Here is an 18,256-nt window from a genome sequence, read left to right as displayed (position 1 = left end):
GCCAAAACTATTTTGCAGGAGGTGCATGAAGGCTTGTGTGGGGACCACGCTGGGGGGCAAAGCTTAGCCTTAAAAATATTAAGGCAGGGATATTATTGTCCCACTTTATCAAATGATTCCATCTCCTATGTCCGAAAGTGTGACAAATGTCAGCAGTTCGCCATAGTTGCCCGAGCTCCACCAGTTGAGCTAAAAATGATCTCATCCCCCTGGCCATTCATGGTATGTGGGATTAATTTAATAGGAGCCTTACCCATGGGAAAAGGAGGAGTTCGTTATGCGGTGGTAGCCATTGATTATTTCACGAAGTGGGCAGAAGCTAAACCCTTGGTGATTAGTGCTCAAAAATATCATTTTATTAATCTTAAAGTGTAAAATTAATTAAGTTTTAATTAATATTTTCATGGATTTATTGTCATATATTTTATATTTGAAAATATTAATTTTAATTTAATTGGTGTTTAATTTTCAGGAAATAAAATGATTTTTGACACAAAGAAAAAGAAAGAGGAAAAAAAGAATTAAAATTGAAGAAATCATGAAGAAAATGGCATTTTTGAAGATGGAATGGCCCAAAATTAAGCCCAAAACAGCCAAAGCCCAAGCAAAATTCTGCTTCTCCACGCTGCCACGTGGCAGATTCCCATTCGGCCAGCTGCCAGCCGCCACTGCCACATTCTGACGCGCTGCCACGTTCGACACGATCTCCCCCTGACGCGCCTGCCATGTTCCCCACGGCCCGACCACGACTGACGCCACCAGCCCAGCATCCAACCCGAGCACACCACCTGTCCCCTGTCGTCAGCATCTGTTCCCCACGCGGCTGACAAATCCTGACGCACCTGACGCTAACGCCGCCTGCATGATCAGACCTTGTCCTCCACGGTTCAACCCCATTTTTACCCATTTTGCACCTATTTTTCAGCCATTTTCCCACTATTTTATACACGGTTTTACACGATTTTGAGTCCTATTTACACTATAAATAGAGTACCAAATGGTGTAAAATCTGATCAGATTGTGCAAGGGAATAGTAGAGAGTATTGGAGAGAAAAACACTTAGTTTTTCATATTTTTCTTTTACATTTTTTGTGAGTGAAAACAATGCCTATTTTAGGCTAAATTTTCTTGTGGAAAGGCTAGAGTGGAGTTCATGTGTTACATTATATTTTTAATATATTGATTCTTTATTTTGTTCTTCATTTCTATATATTTGTTACAATTAAATTTATTTTCTTCTAATTTTTGTTCTAAATTTATTATTATCTTTTACATAAGTCTAGTCATGCTCTTCTTATGTAATTTAGGTTTTTAATTTAATTTAGAATATTTGTTATATTATATGCTTTTTACTGCATTCTGCTATTGGTATTTTGTCGCTCTAAAGTATATAATATGATAGGTTTTAAAATTAGAAGTTAGTATAATTTAATTAAAGAACATATTTTATGGTGAGCTTTAATATATATATTTTCCAACTATAATTAATGGTGTAGAATTATAGGTGAGTATAATGAATCAATTTTATTAAAATATATATATGTTTGCATGAATGAAACTTATGTCTTCCATACTTTCTTTCTGATTCTAATTCCTCGATTTTATTCATTTAATGTTTATATTCTTTTTCAAATTCACATTTTTCCAAAGTTTATTGTTTTTAATTTACTAATCTTTCTTTTAATTTTGTATTTTACCTCTATGTGGATACGACATAGCCCGATTACTACTGCGACCGCTTAGGAGTTTATTGGGCGATATCAATTTTTGGCGCCGTTGCCGGGGAGGTAATTCTACAATTAAAGGTTTGCATAGTAAATTAAATTTTTTTATAAAATAAAAGTAGTATAATTTTTTTTTAATTTCTCTTTTACTTTTGTTTTCCTTAGTAATTTTTTATTTTTAGTTTTTTTTATTTATTCATTTATTCATTTTTTTTTGTTTTATTTGTTTATTTTACTTTTAGGTTTATTTTTAGTCTGTTTATTTGTTTTTAATTTTTGTTTTTGGGCTCATTTTTAGTTTAGTTATTCTTTTTTTTTTTTACTTTTATTTATTTATTTTACTTTTACTTTTAGGTTCAGGTTTAGGATTTTTTTTTTTTTAGATTTAGTTTTTTTTTTCCCTAAAATATAAATATAAATAAAATTTTGTATCAAAACAAAGTATTGAGAACATTTGTGTAATTTTGGAAATTAGTAAAAACCAAACATGTTCTGTCTTAGAAAAATTGGTTCTTAAATAAGGTCTGTGTTAGCATTACCCTCCAATCTTTTCTAAGAACCTCGGGGAGTTCTAGAAAAGCTCTTGGGCCTAAAGTGGTACCTTGGCAGCCTTCCCAATTGGCCTTGGAACATTTTGGTGTATACTTATTACATTATTACACATTTGCGCTTATAATACTTACAAAATAAAAAATAAAAAAATATTTATGCCACGAAACAGAGACGCACTAGGGAGATTTGTGAGACAACAAGTAGAAACTTTAGAAAACTCTCCTAGTTCGTCGTTTTCTTCCATTCGTTCAAACACTCCTGATTCACCGAGGCTTCCTGAACCACCCACGATGGCTCATCAAGACGAAGTCCAACCAAGAACGCTACAGGAATATTTACATCCTACGCGTACAGCCACACCTTCGTGCATAATGTATCCCAACAATATGCCAAATTTCGATTTCAAACCCGGCATGATTAACCTCTTACCAACCTTTCATGGGTTGGAAAATGAGAGTCCGTACGTGCATATACGGGAATTCGAAGAGGTGGTGGCTACATTCAACAACCGTGCTGATGTCACCAACATTGTGAGATTGAAATTCTTTCCTTTCTCACTCAAAGACAAAGCAAAAAGCTGGTTGTATTCCTTAAGGCCTAGATCTATCGGAACATGGGACGAAATGACAAAAGCATTCTTTGCTAAATATTTCCCGCCCCATAAGACTAGCAGCCTTAAGAGGCAAATCTCTACCTTCATCCAGAAAGACCATGAAACTTTCCATCAGGTCTGGGAGAGGTTTAGAGATTTGATAAATCAATGCCCACATCATGGATATGAAAGCTGGTGTCTGATCAGCTATTTCTGTGACGGTCTCACAACCGGACAAAGGCAATTCGTACAAATGATGTGCAATGGCGAATTCCTTCAAAAAGATCTCGATGAAGCTTTCGAATACCTCGACGATCTCGCTGAAAAATCCTACACATGGAATGGACCGAGTCCTATGGACAAGCCACGATCAACTGGAATCTACCAATTGAAGGAAGATGACAACATCAAAAGCCAAATTGAATCATTGAGACAACAATTCGAGGCTTTCAAATCTCACGAAGGTAGAGGAATCCACATGGCTGCAAAGGTAGAGACACGAGATCCATGCTTCATCTGTGGAGGGACGGAACATCAACCGCAAGAGTGCCCAACTCTTAGTGAGTTAAGAGGAGGAAAAGAGGAACAATGCAATGCTTTAGGGGATTACAAGAAACCTTATAACCCTTTCTCAAACACTTACAATCCTGGTTGGCGCAACCATCAAATTTTAGCTGGAAGGATTCGAACCAAGCATTTGGGAGCCAATGGAGGCCTGAGCAGCAACAACCACCAAAATCATACAACGCTCCTCAAAATATCATGCAGTCAAGTAATTCTCTTGAGAGTACTTTGCAAATGCTTGCGCAAACTCAGATAGCCTCAACTCAAGAGCTCAAAGCTTGTTTCACACAAATGGTAGAGGAAATGAAAGACATGAAAGTCCAAATGACAAAGCTAAACACTACTTTGGCGATTCAAGAGCATGGGAAACTTCCCGCTCAACCTCTAATCCATCAAAAAGGGCAACACATGGCACAAACCTCCTCCTCTGCAGATACAAATTTCAAAGAGGTTAATGCCATCACTACTCGAAGTGGTCAAAGTACGGTTTCACCGTTAACTAAGACAACGAGTACGTCAATGCCCGCTCCAGATGATGATGTGCCAATAAGCATTCCAGTAAAGGCACCCTTTCCTCAAGCTTTGAAATCTACTGGAAAGGTACTGGAAAATCATGGTGAAATCCTAGACCTTTTAACACAAGTGAAGATCAACTTGCCATTGTTGCATGTGATCAAACAAGTGCCGGCTTATGCCAAGGTTATGAAGGATTTGTGCACCGTTAAAAGAAAGCATCATGTCAAGAAAACTGCATTATTGGCAGAACAAGCTAGCGCGGTAATTGACTGCAAGACACCACCGAAGTACAAAGATCCTGGTTGTCCCACCATCTCATGCCATATAGGGGAACAGGAATTTGGTCAAGCCCTTCTAGACTTAGGAGCAAGTGTAAATCTCATGCCATATTCAATATACTTGCAATTAGGTCTAGGAGAACTCAAGCCCACATCTGTGGTGTTACAACTAGCTGATCGATCAGTTAAGAAACCTCGGGGAATAGTAGAAGACGTTCTGATTCAAATTGAAAAATTCTATTACCCTGTTGATTTTCTCATCTTGGACACTCAATCTGAAGTGAGTATAGAGTCCAAAATTCCCATCATTCTTGGTAGACCTTTCCTCGCAACAGCTAATGCACTCATTAACTGTAGGAATGGTCTCATGAAAATCTCTTTCGGGAACATGACTCTAGAAGTGAATGTTTTCCACATCGGAAAACAACCACCTGACAACGATGAGTGTTTCCAATCCTATCTGATCGATACACTTATTTCGGAAGAGGTCGAATCGAAATACACGTCTAATCATTTTAATCACCTCTTCCAAATTTCAGAAAGTTCTGAGCCCGATGAGTCTGCAATCAACCCTGAAATCGTCAAACACTCACAGGCTAAAAGAACCATGTTTTGGAATCCAATCTTTGAGGAACTCCCTCAAGATCGAGAAACACCAAAACCATCTATTGAACAAGCTCCTCAACCAAAGTTGGCCCAACTTCCTGACGGTCTTAAGCATGTTTTCCTAGGAGCTGACAACACTTTTCCTGTCATAATATCCTCCAAGATCACTGCCACACAAGAGCGCCAACTCATTAATGTGTTGCAAGAACAAAGAGATGCATTAGGATGGACGATAGCTGACATCAAAGGTATTAGTCCATTAATTTGCTCCCATCACATTCAATTGGAAGACGGGGCTATACCACGCCGTGACCCTCAAAGAAGATTGAACCCAACGATGAAGGAAGTAGTAAAGACTGAAGTCTTGAAACTTCTGGATTCTGGCATAATCTATCCTGTTGCTGATAGTAAATGGGTCAGCCCAACTCAGGTTGTTCCCAAGAAATCTGGGGTAACAGTGGTACCAAATGAAAAAGGGGAACTTGTTCCTACCAAGGTCACAACTGGGTGGCGCATGTGCATTGATTATAGAAAATTAAATGCAGCCACCCGCAAAGACCATTTTCCACTTCCATTCATCGATCAAATATTGGAACGTGTGGTAGGTCATCCTTTCTATAGTTTTCTCGATGGTTATTCAGGGTATTACCAAATCGAGATTGCCTTAGAAGATCAGGATAAGACCACATTCACTTGTCCTTTTGGTACTTTTGCCTTCCGGCGTATGCCATTTGGCCTGTGCAATGCTCCAGCCACTTTTCAGCGATGCATGATGAGCATATTTAGTGATATGGTCGAGAAATGTATGGAAGTATTCATGGATGATTTGACAGTCTTTGGAGATTCCTTTGAATCAAGCCTTCTCAATTTAGAGTCTGTGCTTAAACGTTGCAAAGAGAAAGGGTTGGTACTCAACTGGGAAAAGTGTCATTTCATGGTACCATCAGGCATAGTCTTGGGGCATGTCGTGTTGGAACGAGGAATTGAGGTTGATCAATCAAAGATTGAACTCATATCAAAGCTGCCCACCCCCAAGACTGTTAAAGACATTCGGTCTTTTCTTGGGCATGCAGGATTCTATAGGAGGTTCATACAAAACTTTTCGACAATTGCTTGCCCTTTGTCAAACCTCCTAGCAAAAGATGTTGTGTTCAGTTGGACACCTGAGTGTGAGGAATCTTTCCGAACGCTCGTTGCAAAACTCACTTCCGCCCCTATCATTCAGCCACCAGATTGGAACTTACCGTTCGAAATCATGTGTGATGCTAGCAATTATGCTATAGGGGCTGTCTTAGGTCAAAGAAGGGAAGGGAAGCCCTTCGTTGTTTATTACGCAAGTAGAACTCTTAACAGTGCTCAAATGAACTATTCTACCACTGAAAAAGAGTTACTTGCTGTTGTATTCGCACTTGACAAGTTTCGTTCCTACCTGATTGGTTCACCTATCACAGTCTTCACGGACCATTCCCATAATCAATTTGTATTTATCCTCCTTTCCAAAAAGGATGCTAAGGCGCGTTTAATTAGGTGGATCCTTCTGTTACAGGAATTTGATCTGACCATAAAAGACAAGAAAGGAGTTGAAAACGTGGTAGCGGACCACTTATCTTGTCTTGAATTTTCTGATTCCGCTGATGGCCCAGCCATTCGAGATGACTTCCCTGATGAACATCTCTTCACAGTCACTAAGTTGCCATGGTACGCTCATATCGTCAATTACTTAGTGACTGGCGAACTTCCAACTACATGGAGTGCACAAGATAAACGTAAATTTTTGGTCGAGGTTCGTAACTTCTATTGGGATGACCCATATCTTTTCAAGTATTGCCCCGACCAAATTATGAGACGTTGCATTCCAGATGATGAAATTTTTAGTGTTATGAACTTTTGTCATAATGAAGCTTGTGGTGGTCATTTTTCTATGAAAAAGACTGCTGCAAAAATCTTACAATGTGGTCTTTATTGGTCCACTTTGTTCAAAGACACTAACAATTTTTGTCGATCATGTGAAAGGTGTCAGAAATTAGGTGCCCTGTCCCGACGACATATGATGCCATTGAACCCAATTCTTGTAATAGAAATATTTGATTGTTGGGGGATAGACTTTATGGGACCATTTCCACCTTCTTCTGGCTACCTTTACATTCTCCTCGCCATAGACTATGTCTCAAAATGGGTGGAAGTTGTGCCTTGTTGAAATAATGATACCACAACTGTTGTGAAATTCTTAAAGGAAAATGTGTTATCTAGGTTTGGCACACCACGCGCTATCATAAGTGATCAAGGCACCCATTTTTGCAACTATTCTTTCGAGACCTTAATGCAAAAATATGGTGTAATTCATAAGGTTGCATTGCCTTATCACCCACAAACAAATGGCCAAGCTGAGTTAGCCAATCGAGAAATTAAGCAAATTTTAGAAAAGACGGTTAATCCTGACCGCAAAGATTGGTCCTCACGACTTCTCGATGCTCTCTGGGCATACCGCACTGCTTACAAAACTCAACTTGGTATGTCTCCTTATAGGCTAGTCTATGGTAAAGCCTGCCACCTTCCTGTTGAGCTGGAACACAAAGCTTATTGGGCAGTTAAAAGCCTAAATTTTGATCTCAAGGCGGCAGGACTCAATCGTAAGCTTCAGTTGTCAGAAATTGAAGAGTTAAGGAACGATGCTTATGATAACTCTAGGATCTACAAGGCTAAAATGAAAGCGGTTCATGACAAGAAGATCCTAAGAAAAGAATTTGAGCTAAACCAACGAGTGCATCTTTATGACTCTCGTTTGCATATCCACCCTGGCAAGCTGAGATCAAGGTGGACTGGCCCATATGTTGTGAAATCTGTCTTTCCCAACGGTGCTGTTGAGGTCATAGACCCAACTGATGGGAGAGAATTCAAAGTAAATGGCCAGCGACTGAAACACTACATAGAGAGGGTGACCCAGCCTGAAGAAGTCACTCTCGTGGAACTGGTTTACCAAGTCTGAGTAGTGTTCCAAATTGTTTGTACATAGGTTTGTTTTCTGTTTATTTCCCTTTTGTCATTTTATTTTATTTGTTATCATTTTGTGTTTTCAGTTTTTCAAGTTTTAGAGAATCAATATTCGCTCTACCACTCGACGCTCGCTATCCAGGTGTTCTCTTTCCCTGCTCTTTTACATTTATTATCTTTTGAGACATTAAGGACACTGTCAAATTTTGGTTGGGGGTGGTAAGCATATTCATGCATGTTTATGTTGATTTTTGTCATATACATTAATATTTTCACGGTCAAATTTTTTAAAAATTACTTATTTATTTTTGCAAAATGTTACTTTTGAGTCAATTTTTGTTATCTGTATTACTAAGAGTTTCTCTAGAGTTACCTAATGCACATGCCAAACATTGTGGTAAGATGGTTGTTAGCACATATTAGCTTAGAAAATTGCCATGTTTAAGTAATTCATTCTTTTGTGTGAGAAGTGAGACTTGAGAAAGCAACTTTTAAATTTTTATTGATTCTTAGAAATGGTTATAATTATTTGGACAAGGTATTGTGGTATGAATGGATGATGTTTTAGGGATAATATCTTCTATAGACAAATCTTATTAGAGAGCCTTTTATTATGTTGTTCATAAAAAAATATATATATATATATATATATAGAAAAGAAAAAAAAAAAAAAAAAGAGAAAGACACAAGAGCAATATTTCTATCATTTTCAATTATGTTGTCTCTTGTGTCCAAAAAAAAAATGTATGTTTATTAATTTCATGTTTTATTTTATGGCTCTTAGAATAAATGTAAAGATTGTCTATTTAACTTAAAATCCCGAAAAACTGGTTTTGTGGTACTCTTTATGGTGGTTGTCCAAATAGATTATTTCCTATCTTCGTTTCAATAATTATTTAAGAGTTTGTCCTAAATATATACCCATTTGATGAGTGCTTACTTCTTTTCCAACTCTATGAGTGAAACCCTTAAACTTTAAATATTTTCAATTACATGAGAGGTTAATGGAGTTTAGACTTTTACTTGGCATAATTTCGAAGGCTTTTATGTGCTATGGTTTGCGGTAAGAAGGTTTAAGTTTGGTGCACACACTCATAACTCTAGATTTATTCGAAGTAATTTTGATAACTCTTGTTGACTTGTTACTGTCATTTTGGGTTAATATTTAAGTTATTTTTATAATTTTTGACCGGAAATATATCATGTTGACATTTATCATTTCGCTTGAATTGCTAGAGACTAGCAATAAGCTGGTTGGGGGTTATGATTAGTGCTCAAAAATATCATTTTATTAATCTTAAAGTGTAAAATTAATTAAGTTTTAATTAATATTTTCATGGATTTATTGTCATATATTTTATATTTGAAAATATTAATTTTAATTTAATTGGTGTTTAATTTTCAGGAAATAAAATGATTTTTGACACAAAGAAAAAGAAAGAGGAAAAAAAGAATTAAAATTGAAGAAATCATGAAGAAAATGGCATTTTTGAAGATGGAATGGCCCAAAATTAAGCCCAAAACAGCCAAAGCCCAAGCAAAATTCTGCTTCTCCACGCTGCCACGTGGCAAATTCCCATTCGGCCAGCTGCCAGCCGCCACTGCCACATTCTGACGCGCTGCCACGTTTGACACGATCTGCCCCTGACGCGCCTGCCATGTTCCCCACGGCCCGACCACGACTGGCGCCACCAGCCCAGCATCCAACCCAAGCACGCCACCTGTCCCCTGTCGTTAGCATCTGTTCCCCACGCGGCCGACAAATCCTGACGCACTTGACGCTGACGCCGCCTGCATGATCAGACCTTGTCCTCCACGGTTCAACCCCATTTTTACCCACTTTGCACCTATTTTTCAGCCATTTTCCCACTATTTTATACACGGTTTTACACGATTTTGAGTCCTATTTACACTATAAATAGAGTACCAAATGGTGTAAAATCTGATCAGATTGTGCAAGGGAATAGTAGAGAGTATTGGAGAGAAAAACACTTAGTTTTTCATATTTTTCTTTTACATTTTTTGTGAGTGAAAACAATGCCTATTTTAGGCTAAATTTTCTTGTGGAAAGGCTAGAGTGGAGTTCATGTGTTACATTATATTTTTAATATATTGATTCTTTATTTTGTTCTTCATTTCTATATATTTGTTACAATTAAATTTATTTTCTTCTAATTTTTGTTCTAAATTTATTATTATCTTTTACATAAGTCTAGTCATGCTCTTCTTATGTAATTTAGGTTTTTAATTTAATTTAGAATATTTGTTATATTATATGCTTTTTACTGCATTCTGCCATCGGTATTTTGTCGCTCTAAAGTATATAATATGATAGGTTTTAAAATTAGAAGTTAGTATAATTTAATTAAAGAACATATTTTAAGGTGAGCTTTAATATATATATTTTCCAACTATAATTAATGGTGTAGAATTATAGGTGAGTATAATGAATCAATTTTATTAAAATATATATATGTTTGCATGAATGAAACTTATGCCTTCCATACTTTCTTTCTGATTCTAATTCCTCGATTTTATTCATTTAATGTTTATATTCTTTTTCAAATTCACATTTTTCCAAAGTTTATTGTTTTTGATTTACTAATCTTTCTTTTAATTTTGTATTTTATCTCTCTGTGGATACGACATAGCCCGATTACTACTGCGACCGCTTAGGAGTTTATTGGGCGATATCACCTGGCAACAATCACCTCAAAAAGAGTTCTCGACTTTGTAGTCAAAAGTATTGTGTGCCGATTCGGACTGCCCAAAAAGATTGTATCAGATAATGGAACTAAGTTTGATAGCGATCTCTTCACCGAGTTCTGTGAAAGGCATTGCATAATTAAGAGTTTCTCTACGATGGCCTACCCACAAGCCAATGGGTAGGTCGAGGCCATGAATAAGACCCTCAAAGCAAGCCTTAAGAAGAGATTAGACGAGGCCAAAAGAGTCTGGCCTGAACAACTCCCACAGGTACTATGGGCATACCGGACCTCCCACCGAACTTCTACGGGACACACCCCTTTCTCCCTGACTTTCGAAAGTGAGGTCGTCCTTCCCGTAGAAACAAAGATAACCATGCACAGGATCTAAGCATTTTACCAGGGGCAGAATGATGAGTTGCTCAGTGCGTCCCTCGACCTAATTGATGAAAAACGAGAAGATTCGCAGCTACAACTCGCACATTATCAGCAAAAAATCACTCGTTATTTTAATTAGGAAGCGTGTCTTTGGTTTAGGTGACCTGGTACGCCGAAGGGTCTTTTTGGCAAGCAAGGACCCCAAAGACGGTGCCTTGGGTCCGAGATAGGAAGGGCCCTATCAAATAGTGGAGGTCGTACATGAGAGAACCTTCAAGTTAGCTCAGCTTAATGGAGAAACAATCCCACGAACCTGGAATGCTATGCACCTAAAGAAGTATTATGAATGACGATACCACCCGTCTATGTAAAGGCTGAGTTTTAAAAGTTGTTTAACTTAAGAAATAAAAGAATCATTGTGTATTTCTTGTCTTTCATATAGTTTCATCCATGTATTAGTTCGTGTGATAGTGTTTGTCCAAAGCAACCAAGAAAGTTCACTTTCTGATTACTTGGGGGGCATATAACTCGAGAAGGTCCAAAACTTGGAAGTTAGTAAAATTGACTAACCAGTGTTTTTTCTAAAAAACACGAGGTGTCAATAAAGCTAACGTGAACTAAGTTTTAAATAAAAACCCTGGATATGACCAGGTCCAAAACTTGGAAGTTAGTAAAATTGACTAACCAGTGTTTTTTCTAAAAAACACGAGGTGTCAATAAAGCTAACACGAACTAAGTTTTAAATAAAAACCCTGGATATGATCAGGTCCAAAAGTTGGAAGTTAGTAAAATTGACTAACCAGTGTTTTTTCTAAAAAACACGAGGTGTCAATAAAGCTAACACGAACTAAGTTTTAAATAAAAACCATGGATATGATCAGGTCCAAAACTTGGAAGTTAGTAAAATTGACTAACTAGTGTTTTTTTCTAAAAAACACGAGGTGTCAATAAAGCTAACGCGAACTAAGTTTTAATAAAAAAATCCTGGATATGACCAAGTCCAAAACTTGGAAGTTAGCAGAGTTTAAGATCCAATGGCTTCCTCAGAAGCTCGGAATAACAATAAAACCTAACAAGAACTAAATTTGGAATATTCAAAATCCCGGATATAACCGGGTCCAAGGCCTGATACTTAACAGGTAGGATATAAATCAACATTAATTTTGGTTATAGCCAAATTTAAATTATCTATCCCGACCTAAAAGTCATTTCCTAAGATCTCAAATGTGCAAGGCATGAACATAAGAAAAAAAATCAAGGAATAGATGAAAAAAAAGGTAGATATTGCAATTATAAATAAATTGTCTTGAGGGGAATAACCTCGTACCAAGCCAAAAACGAAAAATGTTTACAAAAAGAAAAAACATGTAAGTTAAACAAAGGCAAAAGAAAATTAAGCCCCTCCAGGGCGCTCTGAGGACGTCACCTCCTCGATCTCCTGCTCGCCAACGGTGGAGGCTTCCCCAGTCTCAAACTGCTCTTGATGGGCCCAAACCTTGAACTTCTAGAGGTAGCAATCCCACACTTCAGAGGGAAGGAAAGAGAAGTTGCCATCCTGGTTGAAGGCCCAACAGTGATATAGCATACTCTCCATGGAGGATATTGAGGCCACCTTTTCCTCCTTAGTAGCAGTCTCGGCGTCCAACTGTTTGGCTTCGGCCTCCACGAGCTCGGGTTGGAGAGCAGCCAGAGAAGCCTTCATAGCCTGCTCGCCCTCTTGGGCCGCCGCTAGGGCAATCTTGGCACCTAACTCGCTTTGCTGAGCAGTTGCGAGGGTGACATGGGTAGCAGTCAGGGCGGCCTAGGCGGTCTGGAGCTTAGCCCTAAAATCTTCATTTCTGGCCCTGGCCCGAGCTATACTACGGTGCTGAGCCAATACTGCCTGTGAGGAGTAAGAAAGCAAGTTAGACGTGTACTAGAATAAAATCAAAATATTATGTTCGTCTAAGGAAAGTCAGCTTACAGTAAGGTTCATCCCCAGAGCTAACTCCATGACGTTCTCCGGGCTCCTCTCCTCGATCACCCTCAGATCCTTAGGATTGGCTTTGTAAAAGTGCTCCACCGTATGGTTTACGGTCTCATAGATGGTCCCCCAAAAGGTGTTTGGAATCTTCTCTAGGTCCTGGGCATTGACCGGGATCCGTACGGTGGTGGCAGGGACAATCAGGGCTGGGGGATCAACCGGTGCTGCCTGATCCCGAGCAGGGTTGGAAGGAAATCGGGGAGGAGGTGGAGGCAGACCTCTTTTGTCTTAAGCAGCAGCAGATGGAGCTGTCGAGCTCTGGCCTTTCCCCTTAACCGGGGATTTGGAGGTCATTTCGGCTGTAGGAGGCGTTTTCTTTGATGAGAACCGGGGCTTCATTACAAGTGGCCCCGAGCTGAATTTTCCCTCCTGGAAAATCGCGTGGATATCAGGAACCCCCTGTTGCGCCATCTCCTCGCATGAAAAAGAAAGAAAAAAGTTATATACATACAAAGTCATCAGTTTACACAAAATGTATATGCGATGTAACAAAAAATCCTACCCTCCGAGCTAGAGGAGTCTATTGCCACGACCTCTGGCCTCGGAACCGCTACGGGAGAGGGAGAGCCTAAGTCTACAGTTTCTTGGATTAGGGGAGGTTCAGGCTCAGGTTCTATCTCGGGGCTGGACTCCTCTATGTATTGCCTAAGTCCAGGGGCAAGGATACCCTGACCCAGGGAGGCCCACGACCTAAGGTTGGTTCTATACTCTTCAAAATGGGCTGAACTAAAGAATAGGGTATTGTCTACAACTACAGTACCTTTACGACGGCCCATGTCGTGGCATACCACTAAGTGGTCCACACACTGAAGCAGGTTTATGTTCTAGTCGGGGTCACTAGGGTGGCGATGTACGAGCTGGTTTGGGTTAAACTAACTATCCTAAGGTCGGTGACAACCCTATCTAAATCCCTAAAGGGGTATGGGTTACCTTGGCCGGAGGGGCCGGCTGCTGCCCCCGATGAAGCTCGCTCTACATCAGGGTCCCGAGCAGCCTCGGGAGCTCACCTCTTCCGCACGAGGGGCACCTCATCCTCTTCGCCTTCGTCAGCTTCAGCAACCTCTTCGGGGATAGGCGCTAGCTCGCGGATAACCGGGAAGTTAGCTCGAGTTCTTCTCAAGGCTAGAGTCTGGCCTTCGGTAATAAGCTTACACGCCAACATCGTGTCATTAGACACGAGCTGGCGGTAATCCTTCTCACTAGGCGGGAGGCTCAAAAGAGTATCGTATTGACCCTCGAGGGTCACCGATTTGGCCGTCCTCGCAAAAATGGTTGCATGAAGATACTACTCAGTTAATATACACGTGAGAAGACTCTCGATACGATGAAAATAAATTCATGAGCTAAGAAAGGAAAGAAGACTTACGAGGACAGTTGAAGTATCGATGTTCGCAGTTGCGAAACCCATTCGACATAAAGAATTGATATTTATAGTCATTGGATGGCTGGGCAGCTTGATGACTGAAGGCGAGTTTGGGAAATGGGTCAAGTAGTAAAACCCATCTCCTCGCCCTCTTTGATCCAGGCTGGCCTTGAGGCAGAAGAAATAGAGAATATTCGCAGGTGTGGGGACCTCCCACATCTGCTTTAAGAAAAGGTATTTCAACTCTGCCAGCAGTCGGTACGAATTCGGAGCGAGCTGAAACAGCGCCAAATTCACTTAATTGAGGAAGTCAGCAAAGTATTGGTCAAGGGGGAGGAAGGCCCCTGCATTTAGGTGCTCATCACTCCAGGCCGCGAAGTTGTCCTGGAGTGGTGCGCAGCTCCGCTCCCCTTCAAATGGAGGTCGCGCAATGAGGACGCCAGTCCCGACCTCAGTGTTGTGTGATAACATTATCTTGTTGACCCTTCCTTGGGTCGTGATCTTGGAGGCTATTCTTTTGGCCTCGAAGAAGGTGTCAGGTTCGATCACGACCTCTTTCTCCACCTCGGGGCCAAATTGAAGGATGAGAGACTTGGAGGTGACCTCTTTTCCCTTATTTTCTCATTGGGACGATGAGCCGTCTGCGCTCTTCTTGGGTGCGTTCTTCTTGGGCGCCATCATATCTCCTGGCGAACAAGAAGGATGGAATACTTAGTAGGCGACCTAGAATTTTTATAAAGGCAAGGAAGCACGACGGAAGGTTGAGGGTTTTTAAAGCATGAGCTGAGGTAATCTCAGCCCGCGGTGCGATGCCACCCGCTACCTATGCTACACGCCTAGGTTTCCCAGCAAACCCCTGATGTTTAGGGATTCGTGTGTCAGAAAATCAGGCCACTACCCTCCTTGGGGAGCGGTTTATAGCAAAACCATCCAAGAAGCGCAACCCTTAAGCAACCTAGTTTCGAGCCCTAAAAACCTTTCATCTTCTATATACCGAATGGGTATTTCCTAAAATTACCCAGAAATTACCCAGTTTCATGAACATCACAATCCTAGAGATATTTTAAGGCCTACTCAATAAACCTAAGTCAAAGCCTATGTGCCAAAAACATTTGGGGAACAACCTAATGTTGACTATGGTGAAGTACGGATGAGCATGATAAAAAAATAAGAGAAACACACAGAAGCCAGAAAAATAAAATTTTCTTTAAAAACAAAAAGCTTACAGTGTATTCTTCAATAAAAGGAGTAGACATTGTAAGGGAAAGTTCCTGGAAGACTCCTAAGTAATTGGGTTTCTGAGAGTTTGGCAACGGGTGATCTTTGGATTTTTTCTGAGAAGGAAGAAGGGTTTGGAGATGCAGAAGAGAGAAAGTGTAGAAATTTTTTGAATGAAAGGTGGTGAATCCTGGAAATTTCCGACCTTATTTATACGTAAAAAGGCATAAAGCGACGTGGACCGTCCCATCAAGCTGGTGCAAGATACGAGAATCTTGTTTTGAAAGATTAAACGACAGCAAAAAGTTGGCCAGGCCATTAATGCAATCCTCAAAACCCGAACAGACACCAATCACGGTGTTCCACGTGTCCCGTACTCAAGTAGTGGACGAACCTGGATAATCGTGGCAGAAGTTTAAAAGTCCCCACCGTGTCAATCAAAAAATGACATCATAAGACACGGGCAGGGACTTAGGGGGCAAATGTACGTCCTGAGATTCAGCACGGGTCTTTTAGGCAGCTCGAGTATAGTTGGCTAGCCAAGAACAGTACTAGATGATCTGCAAGTTCATATTTCCTCTACGAAGACAGTGCGATTCCCTAGGTAAATAGCACGAGCTGATGAATACAAAGCAATAAGACACGAGCTGGAGGCACACACGAAGCATAGAATCCGAGATGCGAACTGATGCTAGGCTCAGCTCGGGGTGCGCTAGAGATCTGCCATTTCCAGGGATCTTTATAAACCTGGATACGTTATATAAATGTGCATGGTTAGACATCACATGTCCGTTTATCCCTGAATTCCCGGACACGTAATATAATCGTGCATGATCAGACATCACATGTCCGATTATGCCAGATGAACCATGATCAGTTTTACCTAATGATAAGACCATACCTTAATATAAATTGTAATATTCATCATTAGTGAGAGATAGGTCACATGAGGGATTTAGATTCACGTGATGGCCCCAACACCTATCCAGGGATTGTTTTTTCTATAAATACCAAGACCTTGGATAGGGAAAGGGGTTGGTTGTTTTCTGTAATGCAAATACCTAGTCAAGATATAGAGAGATATACATAAATAATACAGAATCGTGGACTAGGGGGATTTTAACCTCCGAACCACGTAAAAAGGAACGAGTATTCTTGATATTTCATTTCTAGCATTTTTAAGTATCATTTTCTTATTACGATTTATCATTAAGCACTAATCCGTCCCAGCTATTTACGTAATTCACTATTGGCAAAAAACCGCTTCAACAAAATCCTTACACCGATGCTCACCCAGAAATTCACAAGCCAAGGTAGCATGTGTGACCAAGTGCCAATACCTCTCGTCATGCCTCATTTGATACTATATAAATAGCTCCTGTCATGGTCCAAGGACTCCCATACGTCCATGGTCAAACCCTCAAGGCACCATGCCTTCACGCATGTTGGCAGGTTCTCGAGACTAGCTGCTAGACTAGTAGCACACATTAGACCTCTGTCCTACTCAAGCATTGTGCACCCTTTCAATGCATGTAAGCTAGCAAGTCCCACGAATGACTTCTCGTGCCATCTCGTGTCAAGACTTGTGGCCATGGTGTGCCACGACGTCTCTCGGGGGTTTGGGCCACGTTCCATGCAAGCGGCATACCGACAAGCCAAGGGAATCGTACCTATAAACCTTTGACAATACACTTCAACGCACTACCAGGGCGCCCCGGTAATGTCCATGAGTACTTCTGCTCATGGAGACATACGAGTCCCCACATGGTCCTCATATGCCTGCCCTACTAACCCTCATAACTAGTATTAACTCACTTGGCGCACCTGCGCTAGGGGGTGGTGGAGAGCTGACACCAAGTGTTCCCCCACAAAGAGCCTTTCGAGCTTTTAGCCTTCTACCAGGAACATATATGATTTTTGCTTGGGAGACATATTTGGCTCTCAGCTCACCAATTCTCTGAATCTCCCAAATCCAATGACACTATTGCGTTCATTGACCCTTCAATATGGAACCTACCAAGTCCTGTCCATTTCCAGGCAATATTGAAAATATTTACGAAAGTGTCACTGCCGTACAAACTAGGCATTAGCATGCTCACTAGCCTGCACCCTCGCGTGTGCATCTGACCGAGCACCAACCTAGCTTCTAACACGCCTTTAAGGCCGGCATGTTACACTCTGCAAGGCATGTACGTTCGGCCATCAACCTCTCCATGTCGGCCTTGACCGCGACCTCCACCGCCTGAATATAAATGAGGGCCAACTCTTCCCTCAGTTTAGGGTCCCTCTCGCATTGCAGTCCCCAGAGTTTGGAGGCGTCTATCAATTGATGGCCGACAAGCAACCCAGCCAACCAAAGATTATCCATGTTCACTAACCCCCCACGTCCAAATCTTTGGCACAATTCTCTTCTGGTCCAGAATGAACTTAGTCATCCGAGTTTGGGCATACTGACATGTTCAAAGGAACGTGAATATCCGATGAAAGATAAAGAAAAAAAGAAAGACAAAGCGTAGAGTGGGAAAAGAAAACTTACCCACATGCTAAAAGTCCAACACTAATGCGGGATTCTTCTCCAGGAGGAACCCAGATGTCATAAACCAATAATGTCTGACATCCGGGGGTGTTTCCAGGTGCTAGATGGAGCCAGACCGACATTACGGGTCTTCAGTCTATAAAACCTGTCCCGCGTCTTGTCCTTGGAGTTCAGCTGCGGCTATAGCTGGTAATAGTATAGCACCTCCGC

At 40.6% G+C, this 18,256-nt stretch overlaps 1 non-coding gene across 1 annotated transcript; it reads right to left on the bottom strand.

Annotated features, from left to right (window-relative positions):
* Nucleotides 1–2,947: 2,947 nt before the first annotated feature.
* LOC133827761 (small nucleolar RNA R71) lies at nt 2,948–3,054 on the bottom strand. Its single transcript, XR_009890413.1, has one exon. It is a non-coding gene; the product is annotated as a small nucleolar RNA R71 (small nucleolar RNA).
* Nucleotides 3,055–18,256: the final 15,202 nt, after the last annotated feature.

The sequence above is a fragment of the Humulus lupulus genome, chromosome 3, assembly GCF_963169125.1.
Source record: "Humulus lupulus chromosome 3, drHumLupu1.1, whole genome shotgun sequence".
NCBI lineage: Eukaryota > Viridiplantae > Streptophyta > Magnoliopsida > Rosales > Cannabaceae > Humulus > Humulus lupulus.
This window is presented reverse-complemented; position numbering and strand designations above follow the sequence as displayed.